The sequence below is a fragment of the Stegodyphus dumicola genome, chromosome 1, assembly GCF_044657685.1.
Source record: "Stegodyphus dumicola isolate Sdum_Otavi_A_Nest chromosome 1, ASM4465768v1".
Classification (NCBI taxonomy): Eukaryota; Metazoa; Arthropoda; class Arachnida; order Araneae; family Eresidae; genus Stegodyphus; species Stegodyphus dumicola.
The window spans coordinates 193,616,724-193,638,648 of record NC_140768.1 but is presented as its reverse complement, the minus strand read 5'-3'; the positions used below and the strand labels follow the sequence as shown (position 1 = coordinate 193,638,648).

The 21,925-nt window shown below is 34.5% G+C and overlaps 1 protein-coding gene across 9 annotated transcripts in view; it reads left to right on the top strand.

Annotated features, from left to right (window-relative positions):
* Positions 1 to 21,925, top strand: part of LOC118199605 (carbohydrate sulfotransferase 1-like) — a 190,080-nt gene that overhangs the window by 88,179 nt on the left and 79,976 nt on the right. For 2 of the 9 annotated variants that reach the window (XM_085824418.1, XM_085824401.1), the window contains exon 1: positions 3,649 to 3,843. The exons of the other annotated variants lie outside the window; for them this stretch is intronic. The gene's annotated coding sequence lies outside the window, so the exon portion shown is untranslated. Of the gene's footprint in view, positions 1 to 3,648; positions 3,844 to 21,925 lie in introns of those variants that run through there. 9 annotated transcript variants of the gene reach the window in all.

The window sequence follows — 21,925 nt, the reverse complement described above, 5'->3', positions numbered from 1 at the left end:
TTTAAAAACCTTATACAATAATAAACATTAATCAACATTGGTTTCTAAGAGAGGCGAAGAGTTTTGTGTTGGTGGCGGTGGAGGAGGCTGTTACTTGACTCGTAGAAGCTTTAGGCTCACTCGGAGACTCTTCTGCTGGAGGCGCTGACGGTAGAGCCGGGGAGAAACTTGGAAAGAAACATGGTGATGGGTAGTTGCTGTCTTTGTTTTTTCTTTTCCTTCAAAATTCCCCTGTACAAGAACATAACCCCGTCAATACGATTGCTGAACTAACAGCTCGAACCATATTGTGGTCAATGTCTTATGCAAATTGTTGCATCGCTCTTGCCATGTTGCACAATTGTTGCAGATTCTCCAGGGTAAGGCCACGCTTTTCTGTTTCTTCATCGTCTTCCTCTTCGTTTTCTTCCTCACTTGCAGACTTTGTCATCTCAAGGAAGTCAGCGCTATTACTGGCTTGAGGTTCGTCAGCACCTTCTTCAGCTTCTTCATTGTCGTCATCAGGCAAGATTTGGTCGTAGGGAGCTTTGACCTTTGTCCTTAGGCGTCATTATAAAGGCTTAATTAATAAAAAAAAGTTACCGCCAACACAAAACTAAAATACAGTATGCGAGACAGTCAACATCATGGACAAGACTGGCGAGATACAACAAGAGAATATACTAGGTGAGTATGCGATGATGCGCAGACAATCAGCTCACAGGAATAAATCTACTCGTACTCTGATCGGTCGATGTCGCACCTGAAACCAGTCACGCACATTTATGAGAGCCCGGGGTATGTACTCTGAGTTAACTCATCCCTTTGTTTGATTGTATTTTTTCATTTTTATTTTTTGATGAGTATTTTGGAAAAATCCGCGAAGCACAGAAGCTGCAAAACATGAAGCGAGCGCAAAGTGGCGAGAAAACACTGTATTCAGCAGCCCGAGCTCCGTGGGATCGTGCATTGTCGTCAGAAGAAATCGAGGACCAATAGTAAGGGCATATGGGCGGACATATCGATCAAGGATCTCGCCTCGATATCTCACACCGGTCAAAGTTCCTCCCTGGAACACATGCAGGTCAGTGTGGCCAGATCCCACCCCAAACCATTATATTATAGTAATACAGAAGGCATTGCAGTATTGTATTATAGTAATACAGAAGGCAAGTATTTACGTGATAATGGTGTTTAACATTTTAAGACCACATTATAGACTTTAGTCACCTTACAAATACTATTCTGAATTTAAAAGAATATAAGGAAACCAAATTTGAAATATATTCATTTCAAAGTTTCAGTGAAACAAGTTTTATGAATGCTAGAAACTTGTACTAAACATTAGGAATAAAGACTGTTAGAACTGGCCCGGAATGCAATTATCAAAAAGATTAACATCAATCGTAGACAAATCTAACAAAAACTTAATCGCTAGTTAATATAAAAAAATAATAATAAGGCATGTATTCTCATTTTTTTACTCAAGTTATAATTACTTGTATTTTACCTATACTATTAAAAGTTAGAAATATACTAACATGTTTGAAAAGTAATATATCGTATTTTAGGCTTTAATTTTTGTAAAATTCTTGCAGAACAAGTAGCAGATCTTCAAATTAATTTAAAACACGAGAATTCGTTCTTGAACCTTCAGATTTTACGAAGATACTAATTAGAAAACGAAGCTGAAGGGAATTTTACGAATATGTTAGTGAAAATAGCTAAAATGGCAACGATGAATTCAAGAAGTGAGTCTATGGAGGTTGGAATAGATCTAATCTCCATTAGTGAGTCGTATCCAGCATGAATATTTATTTGATATAAATACGAATCATTTGATGGCAGCATCTCTTTCCTCCTTGAGAAATGTTATCTGCCAGAAAAAGTAGTCTTTGGTCTTCATCGACGAGAAGACGGGAAATACTTACTTTACACAAAAAATACTGGACTGCTATTTGACTAGACCTAATTCAATTTAGAGACAAGGATCTGTTAACACGTCTCCAAACCAGTGTGCTGTATTTGAGCTCTAGAATTCGATAATGTTATTTAAAATGTCAATATTGTCTCCGGATCCGTTTGATGCTTAGTGGTGTCTTATTGCTGCATCGGGTCCGAAGGTATACCTATATTTTAACCAACGAACAATTTCTATGTTTTATTATAAGCAAACGAGAGTTGCCTGCCTAAGGGAAACGGATGGCTTCGTGGAGGACTTTCTAAGGGAAACTGGCTCGTATACACATTACACATAGGGAAAAACATGAAAATGTCCATGCTACCAGCTTGTTTACACAATTCAAACCTTGGACCCCGAAGGACTATTAATTTCGTTTTGGCATTTTGCGTTGAAAACTTTTAAAGACTGTATCACTTTTCAAATCATTGCCACCATATATTATCGCTCTGTCTTATATTTAAAGAAATTAAATAATGAAGAATCTGCATAAATGTATGTATATTTCTCTCAATGTGATAAAACAACGGTACCTAGAGCTATCCAATTTTGAATGACGTAATCCTACTGCGAATATGGGCATCTGAAGGCCCAAATTTGAAATTTGGAATTTGTTTTATTATCGATTTCAGATTCTGTAACACTTCAACGAATTTTTGATTAAAAAAAAAAACTAAACGATTTCAAAGCGAGCAATAGCAACACTGAACAACTAAAAAAAAAAAAAAAAAAAAAAAAAAAATCTCTAGCGCCGCGAGACTCTATCGGAAATTCTAAAGATATGCTCATTTTAAAATTAATTTGCGATATTGCTGTTGAACCAAATTTTTTAGTTTGAGTACGTAGAACATGGTATTTAATAAATAAAGGTAACACACGAAACGTTGAAAAAAAAACGCCCCTTTGAACGCAATTTAAAATCTGAAACCTTTCAGATTTTTATTATTATTATTATTTTTATTTATTTATTTTTCGATTTTGTTTTTTTACCCCTACCTCTCTTTTTCCTTAAAATCTATTCTCTGTTTGGTGCATCTACCATAACTCTGATTGTTTTTCCTACATATTTACAGAAATGAAAGGTAATGTAAAATGGAAAAAAAAAATTATTAATAAAGAAAAGTCTTTGTAATTGAAAAAAGGATACTATATATTACATATGATCAGTTGTGTTTGTTATAGAAACTTGGGGTTATATTTCATTGCGATTACGTTTCATCGCGAGATTAAATTAACTCGAGAAAATTACGTCCTTCCACAAATTTATCATAAATGGTCGTGTTTTTGAACTTACTATTTTTCATGAGCTTCTGAAAACAAAGTTACTTTTATTTCCATAAAAAAATGTAAGCTTTCCCCCTGATTTCCAAGGGTGGCTACCGTTGCCTCCTATGAAGGGACAGACAGTTTACATCCATGCCTTTTCCGAGATTCGAACTCGGGCACTTCGTTGTACTGCAGTCTGAATCACTAACCACTTTCCCATCTGAGCGACTAAAAAGTTAAAACTTCTTAAATAGTTATCGAGTTCAATTTTGCTTGACGAAAACGTGTATTGAGTGTGATTTTGTTTTAATTTAATACATTCTTTTCATTTCATTAATTGAAATACTTCAGCTTTTTAATACGTAAGTAATATTTTTATTATAGATAATGATTATATGTATGATCTGATTTGAGCAAAATTCTTTAGTATTTAGAATGCTGACTAGAGGGAATGCGGCTAAGGCCAATGGACAATGGTATTTCGATGCGGATTTAAATTCTGGCTAGCAAACAATTGCATGAGCGTTTTTCTGGCTTCTCTCAACTGAATTCGAGCCAGTTTCTTTTAAAAAATATTTCTTGGAAGTATCCATTCTCTTACGGAAGATAATCTCCTCTATTTTGCCGCGTTCGATTAAGTAAGTAAGTTTTGGTATTTATATGCTGGTTGGACACAACCACAACACCAAAGTGATCTAATAATTTTTCGAAACAAGAAATATGATAAATTGTCAAATATAATTTCATTTTATGCAGAATATCTTACTTGTCGTTTAAAATTATTTATAATGAAACCCCGCCTAACAAAAATCCACCTTAACGATAGAAATAGTAGCATTGGATTGCTGAATCCGAAAATTAGCCATCCTCAATGTTTTAAATCTATACTTTTCTTGTTCATTTCTTCTTGTCTTATGAAGTATCAGCAGATGTTTTCTCAAAGTGTTTTCTCGAAAAGTACATAGTGGCCTGGGCACAAATGTACATCATACGAAAAATATATTTCCCTTGCACTTTTTTGTTAAAGCGCAAACCGCGTATGGTTTTGGCGATGATTTGAAATCTATATGTAGCAGATTAGGCGCGTAAGTTTGCTTGTTTAGGCTACTAAGCACATTTGGCGCTTATCAAGGAAGTGTCATCACTTAGAAAATGCGCCAAAATATTGGTGCAGCACGATTTAGCTAATACACTGAAGTGACAAAAGTCATGGGATAGCAATATGCAAATATACAGATGGCAGTAGTATCGCGTAGAAAATGTATAAATGCGAAGTGCTTTGGCAGGGCTTTCATTTGTGTTCAAGTTATTCATGTGAAGAGGCTTTGACGTGATTATGGCCGCACGACGAGAATTAACAGACTTTGAACGCGGAATGGTAGTTGGAGCTAGACGCATGGGTCATTCGATTTCGGATATCGTCTGGGAATTCAACATTCCGAGATCCAGAGTGTCAAGAGTGTGCCAAGAGTATCTAATTTCAGGCATAACATCCCACCATGGACAGCGCAGTGGCCGACCACCTGCACTTAACGACCGAGACCAGCGACGTCTGCGTAAAGTTGTCAATGTTCACAGACAAGCAACACTGCGTCAAATAACCGCAGAAATCAGTGTGGGACGTACGAGGGACGTGTCCGAAAGGACAGTGCGGCAAAATTTGTCTTCCTTGGGCTATGCCAGCAGAAGACCGACTCGAGTGCCTTTACTGACAGCACGACATCGCCTGCAGCGACTCTCGTGGGCTCGTGAGCATATCGGTTGGTCCCTAAACGAATGGAAAACCGTGGCTTGGTCAGATGAGTCACGATTTCAGTTGGTAAGAATTGATGGTAGGGTTCGAGTGTGGCGCAGACCCCAAGAAGCCATGGACCCAAGTTGTCAACAAGACACTGTTCAAGCTGGTGGTGGTTCCATAATGGTCTGGGCTGTTTTTACATGGCATGGACTCGGTCCTCTGGTGCAACTGAACCGATTATTGACTGGAAATGGATACCTTCAGCTACTTGGAGATCACTTACAGCCATTCATGGACTTCACGTACTCAAACAACGATGGGATTTTTATGGATGACAATGCGCCATGTCACCGGGCCACAATTGTTCGCGATTGGTTAGAAGAACATTCTGAACAATTTCAGCGAATGATCTGGACACCTAGATCGCCCGACATGAATCCCATCGAACATTTATGGGACATCATCGAGAGGTCAGTTCGTGCCCAAAACCCTGCACTGTCAAGACTTTCACAATTATGGGCGTCTATAGAGGCAGCTTGGCTCAATATTCCTGCAGGGGACTTCCAATGACTTGTTGAGTCCATGCCACGTAGAGTTGCTGCACTTCGCCGGGCAAAAGGAGGACCGACAAAATATTAGGAGGTATCCCATGACTTTTGTCACTTCAGTGTACTTTTGGTTACGTTTTCTCTAGGGGTATTTCTTTATTGAAAAGCCCTTTGACGATATTTAAAAGTTACACGTTACAAACTGGTGATTAAGTTTGCGAATATGTGTATCCGTCGAGTAGATAAGATCACTATAGACGAATAGTTCGGTACGGATTCAAATTCCGGTAAACAAAATGCCTGCAGCACATTTTTCATGGATTTCCTTATGTGAAATGGAAATACAAACGAATTTCCTCCATGCAGGCATATATCCCTTTAACCAGATAGCCTTCGACTGCTGTAGCGTAATCAAATAAACCACGTTTGCAAATTTTGCCGACTAACATGGTGGCTGTTTAAATAAAGAAAAATCTAAGTAATGCTAAGATTTTTTTTAAACGAGTTAAGAATAACAAATATCAAGAACATACTATTCATTTATTTATTAGCCCAGAGGGGCGTTAGACTCAAAGGGCTATTAGTCTCAAAAAGCATTTTGCGTCGTTTCACTTTCTGTGCTGATTCACTTTTCAAACTGTTGCCATTAAATATTATCGCCATGTGTTATATTTAAAGAAAGTAAATAATGAAGAATCTGCATGAATGTTTCTCGCATTGTGAAAAAACAACGGTACTTAGAGCCATCAAATTCCGAATAACGAAGTCCTCCACCCGAACATGTGCAGTTGGAAGCCTCGAATTTGTTTTATTACCTATTTCAGATTTTGAAAAACTTTAGCGAATTTTTCATTAACAAACTCAACGATTTCAAAGTGAGCAATGGCAACACTATACGGAATACGTTTTTATCTCCAGCGCGCGAGACTGTGTATCGGAAATTCTAAAGATATGCTGTTTTTAAATATTTTATGATATTGCTGTTGAATTTAATTTTATAGGGCTTTAGTGCTAAAAGCATGATATTTAATAAATAAAGGTTACAAAAACGTTTAAAAAACACCCTTTTAGGAGTTATATAAAACTTGAAAAGCTTTCAAATTTCTTTCTTTCTTCCCCCCCCCATCCTACTTTGTGTATTTTTAACAATTTTAATATCTCAAACTCTGCTGCATTTATTGAATTTATCAACCGTAATATTCAGATCTGATGTAAGTTGTATTCAACACATTCAAGTGTTCAAAATACACTCATGTCCATAAATTAAGGATAATTCGGAGTCACACGGAAATCGAACTCTAAAATAAATATATCACCTGTAAAATCACTACGCACATCTTCAAGAATCATATGCAAATTTCAGCAAGTAATCAGATGACACCGATGGTACGTCACGACCACCAATGACGAGAGTGTAAGAGTGATATATAAAGAATACAGGCAAAGAAGTAAAATTTTTCGCAGGCGGCTTATAAGCATTTCAGTGCAATAACCGAATCGTTATGACACAAAGGAGGCATTTGGATGATTTTTTACGTAGTAGAATTATCGGCCGTCTGGAATGTGGGCGTACTCAACTGGAAGTATCAGACGAACTTGGAATTGCCCAGAGTGTCATCTCCATTCTTTGGCGACGATTCCAAGATGATGGTAATGTGAGTAGACGTTACAGCACAGGTCGCCCCAGAGTTACAACGCCGAATGAGGACCGGTATTTGGCAGTTACTGCCAAAAGAAACAGGCGGAGCACAGCCTCAGACCTGTCTCGTCAGCTCTCTTCAGCCACTGGTACGACAGTTTCAAGGCAGACCGTGTACAGACGCTTAGGGCAGATTGGTCTACATGTTCGTAGACCTGTCAGATGCGTTCCACTTACTGCAACTCACATTTGCCTGCGGTTAGCCTGGAGTAGAGAGCATGCACTGTGGACACCGCAACAGTGGGCTTGTGTGATGTTTTTCGACGAGACCAGGTTTAGCTTGCAGTCTGATTCTCGTCGGACTTTCATATGGAGAGCTCTAGGTACCCGTTACCACCAAGAAATTATTATTGAATGACACCGTTACGGTGGTGCAGGAGTGCTCGTTTGGAGTGGAATTATTCTGGGTTCCAGAACTGACCTGCATGTTCAAATTGGAACCATGACAAGCCAAATCTATCGGGACGTCATTCTGGAACAACATGTACGTTTGTTTCGGGGCGCCATGGGCGCACAATTTGTGTTTATGGATGACAACGCCCGTCCTCATCGTGCAAACATCGTAAGCGAATGCCTTCAATCGGAGGATATCACCCGCATGGACTGGTCAGTATTCTCACCGGACTTGAATCCAGTAGAGCACGTGTGGGACATGCTTGGCTGACGAGTTGCAGCCCGTCAACCTCCTTCTACATGTCTACCGGAACTTCGGAGAGTATTGTTTTTTGAGTGGTGTAATATTTCCAAGATCAGATCGATAATTTGATACTCAGCATGCCTAGGCGTTGTACGGACTGTATTGCATCGTCTGGGAGACATACAATGTATTAACAATCATATCAACCATGTAATATTGGTTTTTTTGTAAATAGGGTTTTTTTTTTTTTTGTAATTTGCTCCAGGGAGAAAAAATCGCTAATTTTTTTAATAATATCAAACATATAGCATCTTTTTTTTTGTTCTTTACCTTTTGTTTAATAAATAAGCTTTACAAATAAGTTAAATTTGTTTTGCTTCTAACTCTTCCTTTGCCTGATTTTGCATTATCCTTAATTTATGGACATGAGTGTATATTGTTTTATCATTCGAAATGTACATATTTTAAAACTGTTATTGCATGTTTTCGAATGTTTGTTTAGCTATTCAAACTGCTGGCATTAAAAAATGAAATCATACAACTATCGAAAGAAAATCTTCAGAACAGTTTTGACGATTTCCCCTTTTCTTTAGTCACATGTCTTGACGACTTGCAGTTTGGCAAAAAGGCGTTTGATTACGGTAAAACGCACGAGGCTGTCTGCTTTTCACGGAAGATATTCTTAAGAAAACCTGCTTGTATTCACGTTACACATGGAGAAAACCATAAAAACTCCCACACAATTACGCTTGAACTCGTCAATACTTGAACTCTGGTCGAATTACCAGTAATTTACATTATTGCCACTAGACCATTAGTGGGCCCCAAAGGTTTTTTTTTTTTTTTTTAAATAATGTTACTTAAGGGAAAAAGCTGGGAAGAAAATTTTAGTACATTGTATGCGGTTTAACAGCGTGTAACAGGAGACAAGAGACCACTGGGTGAGCAGCTGTGCCGCCATGAAGACTCTCAGCTTTATTGCTCACTCAGAGGTACCACGTTTATTTAAAATATTATATTGCAATAAAAATTTTATTTTGATGTATTTTGACATATACTTGACATCATTGACAGAATTCATATACATATACAGCATATAAGAGTAGTTAATTATCAAATAAAAATTTGCCTAAGATGTAACATTTATACCTAGAGTATATTTGCCAAAAACATACAGAAGCAAGAGAGCCGTTCATAAGCGGTCAAGGGAACATCTCAAACATATATACTCAGTATTTATTTAACTTCATTTCTCTATTTGTTCCTTTGTTTGTTCAGATCAAATCTCGAAATTAGTTTCAGACCCCTTCTACAGAGTCGACGTTCTTGAAATTTTGCATACTTAAGTATTTATTATAAAAATGCCATATTTCATCGCCTGTCTCACATTTTGATCCCGGCGTTTTCAGTACTGGCAGTTTGGTACCGCAATTTAAACACTTATTTGCTTAAAGAGAATGTTAATTTCAATCCATTGCAATGTTGTATCATTTGATGTCTCATACAAAGCTGAGACATTTATATAAATGTAAAGCAACAATAACGAGCTGAAAATTACGTAAAATACGTGACAGGGACTTTTTTGTCACGTTTTAAATATTAAACTGTCAGTAATTAATTAAGCTTTTAATTTCATTTGGTTAATTGATTAAGGAAACGTGTGCGAGTGCGCAAGTGGTAAGAACACAATGATTTTTTTTATGATACTTTAAACGATGCTTTTTGATACCTTTCAAAATTTAAAGTTAAAAATCATAATTTATTTTTTAACGTATTTCTGAAATTCTGCAGCTTATATTCTGCAGCCCTTAGCAGTTCAACTCAGGCAAGCGTGGTTTTCCCAATGTGTAACGTGTATACGAGCCAGTTTCCCTTAGAAAGTCCTTCACGAAGGCATTTTTCCCTTTAGGCAGATAGTCCTCGTGTGCTTTGCCATAATTTAATAATATAAATTCAAACCAATCCAACTCAGGCAAGTGCCTCATCCTTGTCCTGGCTGTGATGCTTGTAATTGAATTGTGTTCGTTGATAATTATCTGAATTAAAGACATTAGTTTTACTTGTATTTATTTATTAAATTATTGAATTATTAAAAATTTTTGAAATTATAAATGGCTTTAACTTAGTTTTTCAAAAAAATTCGCAGCATTAGATTACGTTGCATATTTTATATTGTTACGCATTTATTATTCACGCGCTTTGGCACGAAATGCTGCGTTGACATTCACCAGCCATTATTAACTTATAAGTCACTGATGATCGGTGCCTTACGGTCACTGGTGCTGCCCAGCTGCTATGATGGTTAATGATGTAAACCGCTGAGTTGGCTTCCGACGCAGGTATATTTCCCATATCCGTGAGGAATTGGTTACCAACTCAGCAGATGTCAACCATTATCTGCCACACTATAGCCTCGAAGCGGGGCCGACAAATCAGGCGGCATCTATTAAATCAAGTTAACACAGATTAAACTATATAAACAGATTACATATACACGGATTAAAAACCTGAATAAGACGCAAATGACAGCATGAAATGTGCGAATACCTAATATAAATGCAGGATGTGCCTATTACGCATAATATGCATAGGTTACCCAGGGCTTAAGTTCTAAGATTAGAAGTGTCGGAGCCCTATGGAAGACCGTCAACAAAGAGGAACAAGAGTAAACAAATAAATAAAATGACTATTAAACTCATTAATACTTTTAAAATTAAATAGTTAATTATTATCAAATTAATTAATAGATATTAAATTAATGTTTATAAATTGTTATTTAATCAATAATATTAGATAATTAATTATTATTTATTGAAATAATTAAAGATTGAAGTAATTAAATAATTAAAATTTAATAAAATCTAAAGAGATAAATTGAAATTTAATAAGCGATTTTTAATATAATTTTACTGTTAAAATACAATTTTCGAGATAAAATTTCTACTGAAATTGTTATTCAATTATATAAGAGAAGTGCCGCAGCCTTCTTATTCAGGGCTCCGGTGCCTTCCGGCTAGAATTATGATTTATTACAAAAACTAAGAAGCACCGGAGCCAAGATCCAGTGGGCTCCGGCCCAATTTAAGCTCTACACTGTTAAAAATTTGGTTCGAGGTTTTACCAATTTATAGTAGCAAAAAAAGTTGCAACCAGGCAATGGTAAAATGTTGTTCCATTATTTGGTGCTTTCGTTGAACCATTACTTGGAGTAAAAATCCTTTCCTTATTTCAATATAACGGATATTGAACCTTGTAGGAAGAACAAAGCTAAATTTTCAGAATGAACAAAATACTTTTATTTAAATTTTAGAACAGAACAAAAAATAAATAAATAAATAAATAAATGCAGCAGCTCTTAACTGTTAAAATTTTTAAACTCTTAACTGCTACAGTTAAAACTCTTACAACTATTAAAATATTAAAAAAATTAAACTCTCTAAACAAAATCTTCCGAATCCTCTTCTTGTTGCCACACCGTAAAATGCAAGTTCTTGTCCTATTATTTATATTTCACGTTCTCTTTAAGTCACGATCTTCACAAGTCATGATCTTTATAAGTCACGATCTTTACAAGTCATGATCTTTACAAGTCACGATTTTTACAAGTCCCCCCACAAGAAGCACATTCGTCACCGTAGAGACAATGCTGCTCAGAATTCATTGAGAGAGAAAGAGTTAACAGCTTGTAAGGATCTTAAGTTTTACTAACGTTTATTTTATTTTAAATCTTTACTATCACTTCTTATTTTCTACTTCCGGCCAGAATTATAAGCGTTAAGGTTTTTATGCAAAGTTTGTCTGGCGAACGCCAAGTATTTAAGTTGTGGCTTTTTGCCAAGCGAGAGAGAGGAAGCAGTGAATCGAAGCAGGCCGCTTATCTTAGAAGTTACGCAGTTGCTGTTTGCCTTCCAGGCCAGATGTTTTAATCCTCTTGATAAATTTAAACGTATTGTAGTGTTCACAGTTCTCTGTACTACATACGCTTCCTGTTAATATAAGGCCAATCTTCCACGTTTATTATTCTAAAGTTAAATTAGAGTTTAGTTTTATTTTTATACTTTTACGTTTTGACCCCAAGTAGCGGGTCGGTGTATTCCGAAGGACGGAAGTCATTGTAAATAGAGAAAAATAAAGGGTTTTGTATACCCTTCTTGTGTATCCTGTTTACTTCCCACAGTTTTGAACATAGCTTTAGTAAGCTCTCTGTTCCGAGTCAGGTCCTTGCATGTTCCCGAAGAAGGTTAGAAGGAACATTGACCCTGATAAGCTAACCTTGACAAAGCATCAGCATTCCCATGTGAACTCCCTTTGCGGTATGTCACAGTCATGTTATAACGTTGTAACGCTAAGGCCCAACGAGACAGTTTAGCACCATGAGGGGCGCTTTGGGTCAAGTAGGTGAGGGGATTGTGATCAGACACAATCTGCACTTTGGCACCGAAAATCCATGTGTCAAATTTTTTCAAGGCTTCGATGACACAAAATGCTTCTCGTTCGATGGTTGATCATCGTTGTTGACAGGGCGTTAGTTTCTTGCTGAAAAATGCTATGGGCATTTCTTTTGTAAATGGCTTATGTTCATTATCATTCTCACCTATGGTAGGCAATCCTAGTAGCTGTTGTTCCTTATTATCTTTCCTCTCTTCTATCTTTCCAATGGCTTTGTCAAGTAGCTCATACCATTTATCAATTGTTTCAGCTTTATCAATTTCTTCAAATATGGGATTTCTGTGCTTGGTGAAAGTCCTATAAACTAAAAAAATCTCAGCAATTTTTTCTTCTGCTTTTTCTAATAATTCTTCATAAACATGATATAGATCGTCTACCTCGGACTTGGGCTCTTCTATTAATTCAGCAATTCCTTCCGTTTCTTTCTCGTCTTCCAGTTCTTCGCTGTCATCCGAATAACTTTCTGTTCAATCTTCCATGTTTTCACCTTTGAACTTGAAAGGTTTCTGTGGTTTTCAGTTTCATTGTGGATGACATTTTCCTTTTCAGTTTCAACTTTTGTTGTATAATCCACACTTTTTTTTTCATCTCCCAGTCTCCCAGTTCAATAGTATCTATGCTGTACTTATTGTACTTTTAGTTTCTGTTATCATCCAGAATTTCTTTTTCAGTAAATTGTAATAGTTCACTGTTATCTGCAAGTTTATTTTCAGTTTCAAGATCTGCAGCTTCTGTGTGATTTACATTTTCATTTTCAGTTACTAAGTCAGCTTTCACACTTTCCTTATGGATTATTAAGTCATTCTTTTTATCATCTACTTTTTCCTTCTCGTTTCCAATTTCAGCAATATATTCTTTCTCTTCTATGTTCTCATAATCAAGATTTACTTGAGTTTTATTGTCATCTGCAATTATTTCTTTTTCAGCTGCAGTTTCAGCATCATCTGTATTTTCTGTTTTGGTTACTGGCTTCAATTGAGTTTCACTTTCATTGACAGTTTCTTTTTCAACTGGGATTTCAGTCTCACCCATAAATTCGTTTTTACTTTCAGGTGGAATAATTTCTACATCTGTTATTTTGCTGTCAACTAACTTTTCCTCTTTGAGTTCATCTTCTGTTTCTACCCTCTTAGTTTCTTCAGTTATAATTTCTTCCTTCTGTGCTTCCTGTTCAACAATTTTATCTTCTATCATTTCTGTTTTCTCTATTTCTGTAAAGGGCAGTTCTTTACAACTTTCACAGAATTTTTTAACATCTTGCTTAATAGTAGGCCAAAAGAATGAGTACTTGATTCGTTGAATTGTCTTTTTCTCACCGAGGTGGCCGGCAAGAGGGATTTCATGTGCCATTCTTAGGACTTCCCTTCTTTTTTCTAAAGGTAACACAACTTGCTTAATGTTTTCACCACAGATATATTCGGAATGAAGTAATATGCCATCATCGAAAGTATATGAATTTTGATTTTTATTTGCCCATTCAAAGCATTTTTTCAGAGTTTCGTCTTGTTCTTGGTGTGTCTTGAATTCTAGTCTTACTCTGTTCGTTGTTTTCAGAGACTCTATGTTTTCTTGGGAAATCTGATTAACAACAGCCAAATTTGTAGTATTGTCTTCAACTGGAGAAGGTTTATCATCTGTCTCTTTGTACTCTAAGGGGGATGCATCCCAATGACGATCACTGTTCCACAGTTCGATATTTCCACAGAGTGTTTCATAAGCTGAAGAACTCAATAGCAAGTCGGTAACTAGCTTTTTTGAAACAGCACACGTAATGGACACTCTACCGTGAAAATCATCGTCAATTTTCATCTGGAAAATCTTTAGTGGAGTAATTTCGTTTTCACCAAAAGCAGAAGATATCTCTATTTTACTTTCTCAATTTCTCACGGACTACTGAAATTTGTGCTTCCGTGTATACGATTCCATTTAGAATAATATCTCCACATTTAACTTTGACAAGTTTTAATTCATCTATGTTTCTAGACACGTCCACTGATTTTGAGACAGGAATAGAGATCTTGGCAGTTAGCACTTCTGGTTTTTTTTTTTTTTTCTGCAAGGGCTGCTTATGTTTGTATTAAGTTGTTTTGTGCTGTTGCAGAAGCACTTCTTGGGATCCAATTTTTGGTACATAACTTAGATGTATGACCTTCTTTTCCACAATTATAGCAAGTTAGTTTGAAACTAGGCTTTTGTGGTTCGTCACTCTTACGGGATGGGTACACTCTTGGCGTGTTTTCAGCGTACAGCGATTTATTTCTGAAAGCTCTTTCTGGAAGTGGAGAATGAGGTTGCCATTTTTTATTAGTTCTGTCTGCTGATGGATTACCACCAGTCCGTTTTGAGATATTACGAACACTGTCATATTCGTCAAGTTTATCAGCTAATTTGGTTGGAGAAATGAACTTCGCCCAATCGTCAAGAAGATGGTCTCTTACTTCATAGGGTACTCTTTTCTTAATTTGGTCAGTAATAATCAAGTCTTTTAACGCGGCAAAATTTGTGATTTCAAGACCATTGATCCATTCTTCAAAATAACTTGTAATTTCGTAGCAAAAATCTCTCCATGATTTTTCAGCGTTCTTTTGGTGCATCACAATTTTTTTTCTAAAGCTTTCAGGATTTAATTTAAATCTCTTCAATAAAATAGCCTTAATGTACTCATAATTTTCAAAATTTTCTTCAGATTCCCTACCAATTAATTGAATGATTTCAGATGGCATTAAAGTCAATAAACATGAAACCCAATCTTTAGGATCAATCTTTGTCCTTTTAGTTTGTCTTTCAAATAAGGATAAATAAATCACAATATCATCGTGTCTTAAATTGAATTTGGGAATAAGCTCAATTAAATCAAAATTATGATGTCCATTTTCATTTGTTGGTGGAGTTTGTGTTAATCGAACACGAGATTCAATTTCGAGTTTCCTCAATTCAAACTCCATTTGCTCTCTTTTCTGCTGTGCTTCTAATTCTTCTTTCCTTCGCTGTTCCTCAATCTCTTCTTTCCTTCGCTGTTCCTCAAGCTCTTCTTTCCTTCGCTGTTCCTCAAGCTCTTCTTTCTCCTTTCTTCGCTGTTCCTCAATCTCTTCTTTCTCCTTTCTTCGCTGTTCCTCAATCTCTTCTTTCTCCTTTCTTCGCTGTTCCTCTTCTTTTCTTTTCCTCTCTTCAATAATCGTTAAAAACACTTCTTTAGCAAATGCTTCATCATATGTATCACTTTGAATTATTTCATTTTTTATCGCCACGATTTTTATACTTGGATCTACTTGAATTTCTAATTCAGCAGCTAAAGCCAGCAAATCCTCTTTTTTCCCACGTCCCATAAAAGCCATGTCTCGATTTTATTCAGCCAATAGACTCTTAGTTTTATATATAAAAAAAGATTTAAAAAAAAAAAAAATTCTCTTTTCTTTTTCTATTTAAAATATAATTCACAATGAATTTAATTTTATTCGGCACGAAAATCAATCAGTGGAATCAATACTTAATGTGTTGTTGACCTACTCTGGCGAGTCAAACGAAATTACATTTGAACACTGGCGTATTCATTACTTTGACAAGTAAATAAACTAAGATTCCATGACGGAAATAATAATTAACTTTTCATAATCTTAATTAATTATTTTACGTTTACAAGGTAAATTGAGCTCTCACCTGAGTCTATTTGGTTCGTAATTATATGCGGGGAAACTCCGATCCTGCTGGCTGCGCCAGTAAAAATCCTTTCCTTATTTCAATATAACGGATATTGAACCTTGTAGGAAGAACAAAGCTAAATTTTCAGAATGAACAAAATACTTTTATTTGAATTTTAGAACAGAACAAAAAAATAAATGCAGCAGCTCTTAACTATTAAAATTTGGTACTTTTCCGTTTTGCCGGCGCAGGCGATAAAGTCGCCAATAATGGTACAACTAATGCCAAACGGAATATCCTCGCTGGTAACCTTTTACGCCTCATTTTTAAAACAAGTCGCAGCCATTTCTTATCAGATTATTTTTTTTTTTTAATACTGGCATAAAATTACATAGAATATTTACCAGATACTTCAATTTTATGACCTAAGACCATTCTCGGTAATTAAGTCAATTAGGAAGCAATCACACCGCTCACCGAAGACGAAAATATAGTAAAGGCAAAGTCAAGAATTAAATTCAGCAATTCTAATGCACCAGCGAAGTAAAGCACTGCGGTTTTACATAATTTCCGAGTAAGCTATTCGTATGAATTGAAACAATTCTTGCATTTAAACTTGCATTCCAAGATTTGTAAACAAGATTTAACTTGAAATTAATGTAGATAATTACTGAGAGAATTAGATTTTGGTAGTATAGTTTACGTGAGATGAGATTTCTTGGGGTCACGTGATACGAACCGGTGAATCAGGATGTTGAACAATGAAAGCATAGTAAATTCTTAAATTAATGTCTTTTTTACAAATTTATTGTTTTTATTTATTGGCATTTTACAAAATTTTAAGCTCTATTAAAATATTTATGCCTTCAAAATAAAAAATTCTTAGAACTAACATTTATTAACATTTTTTATTTGTATACTGTATGTTGTCGCCAATAACGTCTGCTTGGCGAGATTTGCGCCGGCGAAACGGAAAAGTACCTAAAATTTTTAAACTCTTAACTGCTACAGTTAAAACTCTTACAACTATTAAAATATTAAAAAATTAAACTCTCTAAACAAAATATATAAAAATCTTCCGAATCCTTTTCTTGTTGCCACACCGTAAAATGCAAGTTCTTGTCCTATTATTTATATTTCACGTTCTCTTTAAGTCACGATCTTCACAAGTCATGATCTTTATAAGTCACAATCTTTACAAGTCATGATCTTTACAAGTCACGATCTTTACACTTGGTTATATGTTGTTCCATAATTTGGTGCTTTGGTTGAACCATTATTTGGTTATATGTTGTTCCATAAATTGGTGCTCTAGTTGATCCATTAATTTGGTAATGTGTTGTTCCATAATTTGGTGCTTTGGTTAAACTATTATTTGGTAATACTTTGAACCATGAATTAGAAATACGTTGAACCATAAATTGGGGACACATTGAACCATGATTTAAAAATACTTTACATCGTTAATTATATTTACCATTAATTGTAAGGCACAGGTGTAAAATTTCATATTAGCCATTTTCTGTTGATTCTTCTGGTACATTTTCCCTTTTGTTGCAATGGATATGTTTATTAATAATTATTGCTATAAGTTATTAATTATTATATATTATGTAATTAATAACCTATAACAATCATTTGTTATATTTTTCTGTACAACAGCATGCAACATAATGATTATGCAAATGACTTCACATAACAGACTATCAAAAAAATTTAGAAATTTTTTTTACTAGAACCATGTTTTATTGTTTCAAATTTTACAAATATAAACAAGTTTTCGGAAGCAAAATTGTAGATTGTAATTTCATAACAGTTTGATTTTACTTAATGTATGAACAATTTTTAATATTTGGCATAAAATTTAATTCTTAAATCACCTAAAAAATATTCACTTTTTGTTTCATAGTAAACTGATCTGATTAAAGCCTGCTTCCTGTAGGTAAGAAGAGAGGGAAGTCAATGTTGGTTATGTAACAATATTTATTTTGGGATAAATCTCTCAGATGACTTTCAAATTCCAAAATTTTGCAGATTATGCTTTTAGATCTTTTTTCAGTGCAATTAACTCTTATCAGATCATAATATCAAGATAAGATGTATCGCAGATCAGTGGTTCTATGAGCCATAAAGGCACATTCAAATTTTCGGTACTTTTCCGTTTTGCCGGCGCAAGCAAAAGTCGTCAATAATGGTACAACCGATGCCAAACGGAATATTCTCGCTGGTAACCTTTTACGCCTCATTCAGATAGTTCAGTTTTATGTCTGAGGCCATTTTCGGCAATTAAATCAATTAGGATGCAATCACATTGGCATAAAATTTAATTCTTAAATCACCTAAAAAATATTCACTTTTTGTTTCATAGTAAACTGATCTGATTAAAGCCTGCTTCCTGTAGGTAAGAAGAGAGGGAAGTCAATGTTGGTTATGTAACAATATTTATTTTGGGATAAATCTCTCAGATGACTTTCAAATTCCAAAATTTTGCAGATTATGCTTTTAGATCTTTTTTCAGTGCAATTAACTCTTATCAGATCATAATATCAAGATAAGATGTATCGCAGATCAGTGGTTCTATGAGCCATAAAGGCACATTCAAATTTTCGGTACTTTTCCGTTTTGCCGGCGCAAGCAAAAGTCGTCAATAATGGTACAACCGATGCCAAACGGAATATTCTCGCTGGTAACCTTTTACGCCTCATTCAGATAGTTCAGTTTTATGTCTGAGGCCATTTTCGGCAATTAAATCAATTAGGATGCAATCACAGCGCTTACCCGAAGCCGAACATATAGAAAATGTACAGTCAAGGGTTAAATTCATCAATTCTAATGAGAATGCATTAGTGAAGTAAAGCACTGCAGTTTTACATAATTTCTGAGTAAGCTATTCGTACGAATTGAAGTATTTCTTGCATTTAAACTTGTGTTCCAAATTAAGATTTAACTTGAAATTAATGTAGATAATTACTGAGAGCATTATATTTTTGTAGAGTAGTATACGTGAGATGAAATCGCATGGGGTCACGTGATATGAACCGGCGAAACAGCGGTTGAACCATGAAATCATAGTAAATTCTTAAATTAATGTCTTTTTATAAATTTATTGTCTTTATTTATTGGCTTTTTATAAAATTTTAAGCGATATTAAAATGTTTATGCCTTCAAAAAAAGAATTCTTAGGACTAACATTTTTTTAATATTTTTTGTGTGTATAATGTATGTTGTCGCCAATAAAGTCTGCTTGGCGAGATTTGCGCCGGCGAAACGGAAAAGTACCAAATTTTCAATGTCAAACAATTCTCGTGTATATAATATACAGTTCTTTTCAGTAACAGGAATAGCATTTGTGTATCCCTCTATTTAATATAAATCCTTTCTTACTATATGGTATAGCTTTATATCAATAAACAATTACAAATTTTATTATTACAGTTTTTTAATAATGAATAAGATTTGATTATATAAATACTTTCTAATTATATGATACAGCTTTATATCAATAAACAGTTATCAATTTTATTATAATTTTTTATGGAATAAAATCTGATTCTGCCAATCAACTGCAGTATATCGATATCGATTCTGTTAGGAATTCCTGATTTTGCAATATTTAAATCCCAAAGAGAACATTTCCCCAAAATAAAAATGAAATTACACATTGTTTCTAGTACGTAATTGATACTTAGTTGATTAAAATAAGGTACAAAAAATAAATTATTCCATGCATAATTCATATTTTTATTCCCATTCTATGGCATTTGTAAGCTGATTAAACTTCTGGAAATTCTGATAAATATTACTCGGAAAATTCTTAGTCCAAACCTTGGATTTCACCAAGAGTTTCATTTATAAGTTAAAATATATTATGTAGGTATATTAAAATGTATCATGCATACCAATGACACAAAACAAATTTTACAAGGATTCAATTTTTTTATTTTATTTAAAAGCAGGTTTTATTTTCTTATAAGATGTTACACAAAATATTAATAACTAAAAAATACATTGATTGCTGCATGTATATATAAACAAATGTAATTATATAACATAAATTCAATTTACTGACATGAAGCCACTTTGCCTACCAAATGCTAATATATAATTTTAGTAATTAATTTTCTGAATTAAATATTAAGTATTTTGGAATAACTACAAAACAATTATTATATTTATATATAGATAGGGGATATGAATCAATAAAATCTTGGAAGTTTAAAATTTTAACTCCTTTTGAGCTCTCTAACTTGAAACCACCTACATGGAACATTGTACTGCTAAAAAAGGTACGACAAACAAATTTTGTAGTAGTTTTTTTCCACAAAATAATAATTATTTTTTCAAATACTGGATCCTCATCACAAAATCCTGAAACAAGGCACATTCCTGTTTTATAGACGATGCCATTCTGCTCTATCTTTGCCACGGAATAAAAGTCCTCATAACCTGCAAGTAATTGCACAATTTCTGTTGAGTAATTGGTTACATCAAGTAATTGGTTACATTTGTAACTAAATCGCTTTTCCCTATAGATCTTAAACATTCTGAATTATAGTAGCACTGCAGTCGCTGATATCTTTTAGCTAATGTAAGGGGCAAATTTAAATTGTTTTTTGCACTTTGGGCTACACGTTTAAAATACAAATGCTTTGCCTCAAACGCATAGACCACGAAGAAGTCAGTGGCCCAAATTCAAGAATAAGTTCAGGATAATGTACAATAAAATGAAATTTAGGTTTCAGTTTAGTAGTAGGAAATAGCTCTCTGAAACAACTATGGTGATCTTTAATTATATAAGATAAATATGATATATAAGACGAATTAATCTTTGGAGCAAGTACAATGGTTACAATTTCTTTCAACAATAACAAAAGGTGCCATGCAGGTTCAGAATCAAGAATGTTTTGGCCAATAAATAATGGTTAAAATCTCAAAAAGCACCACATGCGTGCAGCAGTCATTTTAATCCCCATCTGAAAGTTCTCTGAAATTTCCATTGGGCAGTTGGCAGCATCATGGAATCCAAATTTGCAATTTTTAATTTTATAATTTGATTGTAATAGTGTTATATACTTCTTAAGAATCAAGTGATTTACGATCAGCCCCAGCTCAAATGGAACAACCCCTTCAAGTAAATCATGCATTGCATCTGATGGGAACATAGTACTACAATGAAAATTCTTTAAGCAATTAAAAGGGCAATTGCATTTTATGCCATAAACAAAGGTCAATTTTTATCAAAGACAAATGATGATTATACAAATCTTTTGTTCGTCGTACAAATTTAAAACCTTCAAAGTGATCCTGAATTTCATTTTTTGTTGCTATACAGAAATGAAAACAGCGTACATTTCCAGAAAAATTAGTAACATAGCCACCTATCTGATGAGAAGCTAAGTTGTCACCCACTATGGAAACAATTCCACCCTTAACTTTACCAGATATACCAAACAAAGTTATCCCATCACTTTCTAATTAAATATTTTTAGATATTTTATCAAAGGTTCCAGAACATTATCAAAACCAAAATGTTTTATATCTGAGGACTTACATAAAACAGCTAATTGCATATCTCTAACAGATGAACGGTACTTAGATGGGATATTACACAGGGTAAAATAAAATGCAGCCAGTTTCTGTTTTGCTTGTCTACCTCTTAATGGGTTAAAACACATAAATTCATCGAAATAAAGTAAAATTTGTATATTAGGAAAATTCTGAAAAAGAGGATTGCTCTTAAAGATAGTTCCGTCATGTATATCTGACAAAATGTTTACATCATTTTCTCTGCTAGAAAGAATATGATTCAAAACTTCTCTATTTTTACAAAATACTTGAAGGGTTTCTAAAATAGGTGCATACTGATAATTTGATACTTGCATACCAGCCTTTAACATATACTGCACAGGTTCAACAAAATTAAAATTTTCCTTCAAAAAATTCTTTTGTAAGTGCAGTGATTTCATTACATTAAATACAGGGTATAAATCTCTCATTTCACAGTTATTTA